Genomic DNA, 6,272 nt, shown 5'->3' on the forward strand with positions numbered 1-6,272 from the left:
CCCCCCCCCCCAAAAAAACAGTAACAACAGAAATTAATCAGATTTGAACAAAAATAATTAATACTGATGTTTGTCTTAGAGGAATAGCTCACCCAAAAATGAAAATTGACTCAACCTCAGGCCATCCAAGACATTGATTGACGGACTGGAGTGGTGTGGATCACTTGTGGATTATTGTGATGTTTTTATCAGCTGTTTGGACTCTCATTCTGACGGCACCCATTCACTGCAGAGGATCCATTGGTGAACAAGTGATGTAATGTTAAATTTCTCCAAATCCGTTCTGATGAAGAATCAAACTCATCTACATCTCGGATGGCCTGAGTGTGAGTACATTTACAGCAAATTTCCATTTTTGGGTGAACTATTCCTTCAGCAAAAACTACTACAGTACTTATGTTACCATGTTTATGTGTTAGTAATTCTGCAGGAAGTTTAACTTGCCCACACCCTTCATTTGCCCTTCTCTGCTTTCCGAAACGTGAAGGTCTTGTCGGATCAGACCAAAGGGAGGCTGGAGTCCAGGATCAGCTGTTGCCGTGGTGAACGAGGTGGTTTCCTGGTGGTTGTTCAGGAATTTTCTTTGACCCGACACTCCTGCTTCAGCGAACAGTACACTGACTGACACACACACACACACACACACACACACACACACCTAGAAGCATTAGCTCTCAGAGTCAACAACAGTGTGTATAATAAGCTCGGTCACATGGAGGAGGTCTGACCTATTTTTTTTACAGTGTTGCATGAACGCTTTATAAGGAGGAACCGTTTGGCTGCCTTCTGCTGAGAGACACAGTTCACCCTTCAGCCCAGTAACGTCACATCCAGTCAGAATCCAACCGTACAGATGACAATTCAACACACACACACTTCATTTTTAGAAAACAACTCCTAATTTATTCCAAAGAAATGAAAAGCTGGAAAACAGCATATAGAAAAAACAAAACAAAAACGCACTAAAATTAGCCATCATAAACAATAGCTACCATGTAGATTTCTATAGCAATAGAAACCCTTTGTAGAAGTCTAAACGCAGTAGTGTGTGTGTGTGTTCGGAGGACGTGCAAGTAAACTGATCCCAAACCATGTTTCATTTGAAAGCTGTTTACTATAACATTCACTAAACAGCAGAAGATTGTGTTTCTTCAGAGCAAAATGCTCGAGTTTCATCTGCATTTACAAACATACGGATGCAGTTTATGATTATAGGTGACCTTATTTCAAATATCACGTAAACCCAGATTAACTAAGAAGAGACGGTTCATGTAAGGTTTCTCATGAAGCTTTAAGTATTGCTAAGAAGTCCTCAGAAATGAGCCGGCGGCACTAAGTGGTATCTGGTGGAGTGAAATAACGGGCAGCATTGTGTCAGCTGCCTTAAGTGAAGCCAAATGCCACAGTAATAACCACTTCCTGTTTTCATCATCCTCAGCCGCCCCGGGATTCAGATTTGGTTTGCAGATGGCCATCTGGACAAGCGAAAGTCACATTGGGAACATTCCAGTGTCATGTATTCACTTCCTTCCCGCTTTACCATGATTCATCGCTTCTAGTTAGTGACAAAAGGAAGTTAAGGGCCGGCTTCCTGTTCCTAAAAAGAGGCCCTCATTTTTACTTACAGTCACCCAAAATTAAAATTCAATCATTATTCACTCACATTCATGTCATTCCAAACCAGCATGATTTTATATAGTGGAACACAAAAAGAGAAATTTACTAGAATTTACGATACAATGTAGTGGATGGTGACCATCAGTAAGCTCTAAAAAGGATGAAAACACTGTAAATATAGTCCATATGACTTTTGAGGCCATATATACGATAGCGTTGTGAGACAAACAGACCAAAATTGAAGTTATTATTTGTATCTTTTCCTCTGCCCTAGTTTGAATATGTAAAAACACAAATGAGAATTGAGAGCTGCAACAATCGCTATGTTTCCATCACCCTATTTTAATGCACATTCTGAAGTATCGCATGAGAAACGAGTGATGGAAACGCCAAATTTCTAATAAAAATCCCTTAATTCGCAAAAAAGTTTTTACGCTCAACGATTTTGTTCTCTTTGACTTGTTGGATGGAACCGAAGCTTGTTCGCAAATGTTTTATACGATATTCCAATTTTGCGCATAAGTTAAATTCGCAACTTTGGATGGAAACCCGGCTAGAGTGAAACATTTACGCAATAGCTAAAATTGTGGCGTTTAAAAGTTGAAATGAACAGAAAGAGTTAATTATGAGGTAAAAAGTGTAAATTATGTAATTGACAAAAATGTTCTTGTCATAATTACGACTTTCTTCATTTCTTTGTTATTTGGACCTTTTATTAGCACGCCACAATTTGACTGTCAGTTTCAAATGTGTCATAATTACATAAATTTTGACTTTATACCAACAAACCAAACGAGTTATTTGTATCTTTCCTCCAGCCCTAGTTTGAATGTGAAAAAAACAATCTAAATTTAGAGCTCCAAAAGACTGAAACATTTACGTTTAACAACTAATATTGTGGCTTTAATTTGACTTGCAATTATGATTCTCATTTCTACTGTCATTTCAACTTTTATTGTATTACAATTTATAATTTGTCAATTATGACTCATAATTTGGATAATTATGACTTCTTGTCATACTTTAGATTTTTTTTTAAATACCATAATTATGACTGTTCCAGTTTCGACTTTTGTCAACAAATATTGATTTGAATATAGAGAAACAAACGAGAATTGACAGCTGCGGCATAGTGAAACATTTATGTATAACTAAAATGGAGTGTTTTCTTCACACAAAGCTATTGTGCGGCTTTAGAAGACTTTTATGCTGATTTTGTCCTTTTTAGAGTATAACAGCCATGGTCACCATCCACTTTCACTGCATGCAAAAAAGCATCTTTAACATCTTTCAAAATATCTTCTTTTGTGTTCAACAGAAGAAAGTCAGTCAAACAGGTTCTTCTGAATGACATGAGAATGAGCAAATGATGACAACCGTCTTTTCAGGTGAATTATTTCACTTTTTAAAATCAAGAAATCCTACAGAGGATGGGATTTTAACTGTACATCATTGCTTTTTAGTATTTAGCAAAATCTTTATAAATACTTTGGTCGGGCTACATTTTATCCTCAAATGTAAAATCTATCGTTTGAAGAGTTTGGAGCAGAGAAAGTAATAATATCGCAGTTCCCAGTGTGATGCGAAGACACTTTAGAGTCCAGTGGTGTGGAAAATATTCTTCATACGCGTGTTGCACATCGATACAGTGTCACTACAGGCCGACTGTGTTTTCATTCACACCAGGGAAGAATTTGATCACACGCCTGAAAAATCAAATTCCCACTCCAAACACAAATCAAACTCTCGAAGAGCCTGCGATATGCGATTGAAAATGAAGCACTGTAAGTAGCCGTCTGAGTGAAGCCCTGAGTGTGTCTGTGTGCGAGCACGTTATAAGCGCGTGTGTGTGTGTGTGTGTGTGGTCTCAGAGCGTCTGCCCACATGTGTTTCCGCTGTTTGGGCAAGAGTTATTGCAGTTTACTAAAACTAAACTTTTAAACTATTAATTTTTCGTTGATTGAAATAAAATTAACATCGAGTGAAATTAAATGTAAAAAACGTAAAGCTGTTTTATTTCAGTTATTCGCTAAGACAAGGGAAATTTTCATTTATTTAAAGTACTAAAATGAATAAAACTGATATACAGTGTATATATATATATATATACATACAGTTAAGGTCAAAAGTATGCAATAGCAAGTATGCATGTTATTGTTTTTTTTGTACTGACCTGAAGATATTTTACATAAAAGATGTTTACTTATAGTCCATAGCTGAAAAACTTTTTGAATTTGAAGATCAAGGTAAATTGGACTTAATTTGTCTTCTGGGAAACATGCAAGTATCTTCTGTTGCTTCCGAAGGGTGGTACTAAATGGAAAAAAAATGATATTTCAACAAAATAAGACAAATTTGGACATCATCCTGTTCAAAAGTTTTCAAACTTTTGCTCTTAATGCATCGTGTTTCCTTCTTGAGCATCAGTGAATGTTTGAACCTTTTTGAATAGTTGTGTTTGAGTCCCTCAATTGTCTGCAGTGTGAAAATATGGATCTCAAAATCATACAGTCACTGCTGGAAAGGGTTCAAATATGCTGGAAAACGGAAGAATCTGCAGGACCTGGAGGATTTTTCTGAAGAGCAGTGCTCAGTTTAACTGTTCAGAACAAACAAGGGACTCATGAACAACCATGGTTCCCAAACTTTTGAACGGGGTTATTTTAATCATTTCAGCTATTTTTTTGTCTTGTGGACTATATGTAAACATTTTATTTAAAGTATCTTACTCAGGATAGTACTAAACAAAAAAATAACATGCATTTTTTATGATCTCTCTTATTTTGTTAAAATGATTAACATTTTCACAGATGGTTCCCAAACTTTCGCATGCCATTGTATATAGTATTTCATGTAAGTTTTCTGCTATACTGTTATGAAGATCTCATTGATTTTCATTACATGCTATTAGAACATTCTGGCCATATACAGTAAATATCAGCAACTGCACCGAATTTCATATTTGTGAAAATAAAAAAATTAATTGAGCTCCATATTGGAGTTCGAGCTCCATATTCTCACTATATCATATGAGCCATAAAAGCCGGATGTATCAAATGTGTTTTTTTTTTTTTTGTGTTTGTGTGTTGCCTAGTTTCAATAAACTGTTCCATTTAAAAATAAAAAGACATTCAGGTAAACCTTTACAGGTTTAGGCTGAAGCTACTAAAGTTGCTAAAATTACTAAAGATAAATAATGATATAAAAAAGCTAAATAGAATTAAAAACTAATACTAATAAAAGCACATAAAATGACTAAAGCCAAAATGAAACCTAAAAAAATATAAATAAAAACCAATTCAAAATATGAATAAATATTATAACCTTATATAAACCGTACTAAAGCACTAGCACTGAAGTGGAAGCAGTAAGGAAAGGTTAAGATATGTGTAAATACAGAAATTGTCCGGTCACAAAGACGTCGAGGATAAAATTGTTATAAAGAGTTTATGGTTTCTAAATGATGTTGCAACTCGCCACAATAAAAAAAGGAATAAAAAGGAAAAATAATTAAATGATGAAGCACATTTAATTTGTAAAGTATTTAATTTACTGGATCATTTCACAATAGGAATTATGACAATAAATAATATATAAACCATTTTTGTTGAATTTCCAGCCAAAATAAATAAATAACAATACTGTGATTCATACAATCTAAAAAATTACTAAAAGATAAGATTAAAATACCACGATGATGTAAGATTTTGGTCATACTGGTCACCCCCATAAAACTGAAAAGCAGCCATACTGCATTTTGCTGGGCACTACATTATTAATAACATGCTAAACGCATTCAGACCCACACAAAACATCTTAAACCTGAATATATTACACAGAACTAGAATAACTAGACGTAACTGCCCTCCAGCAGTACAATATGTAGGTAGCATGAGGGGGAAAGAAAAAATTCAATACATGAGAGCAGATCTAGATAAAGAGAAATAGAAAGAGGCTGCAAAGTAAAACCAGATGGCTGCCAGGGCGTTGCTATATGGTTGCTAGGGTGTTCAGACTGGTTGCTAATTGGTTTCTTACTGGCCAAAGTTCAATCAAAACAACCCTCAAGTCTTTATGATAGTTTGGTTTCAAAATTGTAAGAAAATGTAAATATCAAAGGTTTCATTTAGAATAGCTGTAGTAGTACATTAAAATTTAGACTAGTTACGGTGGTACATAATCATGTAAATATTGGTGGTAATTTTGTGTCCAGAGAAACATTAAACCTTAACGGTTATTTTAAGGTCTTTACATTTCCCATAAAGATGCAGAAAGAGAAACCTAGTTTAGCAAGAACAATTTGTTCTATTTATAGAATCAAATGACTCTGACTGTTTCACGAAACAAATGTGAATGTGGGACAAGTACTTCAATTATTATACATCTGAGAGCATTCACAGTACACAGCACAAAACAGTAGCTGGCGCTTTAATGGACATTTACAGCACACTAATAGAACACCCAGGTCATCAGCGGCCTTGTTTCTACAAAGATGTCATTTTGTACTCAGGGACTGAACCAAACCAAAAAGCTCTGAGAAAATCCACAACAACGTGACTCTGAATTGCAGCAGAAATTTATATGAAAATCAAAACAACAAAACAGTCTACTTGTTAAGGAATGACTGATAATGACTGAACATTAAACACTGTAAA

The 6,272-nt window shown here is 35.1% G+C and overlaps 1 protein-coding gene across 1 annotated transcript in view; it reads right to left on the reverse strand.

Annotated features, from left to right (window-relative positions):
• The window catches only part of LOC107655857 (testicular haploid expressed gene protein), a 12,989-nt gene extending 11,014 nt beyond the window's left edge, over positions 1-1,975 (reverse strand). The window contains exons 1-2 of the mRNA XM_016443449.1: positions 729-1,975; positions 451-597 (exon numbers count right to left, since the gene is read on the reverse strand). The gene's annotated coding sequence lies outside the window, so the exon portion shown is untranslated. The remainder of the gene's footprint in view (positions 1-450; positions 598-728) is intronic.
• Between the last annotated feature and the right edge of the window lie 4,297 nt (positions 1,976-6,272).

The sequence above is a fragment of the Sinocyclocheilus anshuiensis genome, unplaced genomic scaffold, assembly GCF_001515605.1.
Source record: "Sinocyclocheilus anshuiensis isolate Anshui unplaced genomic scaffold, SAMN03320099.WGS_v1.1 scaffold1373, whole genome shotgun sequence".
In the NCBI taxonomy this organism is placed as follows: domain Eukaryota; kingdom Metazoa; phylum Chordata; class Actinopteri; order Cypriniformes; family Cyprinidae; genus Sinocyclocheilus; species Sinocyclocheilus anshuiensis.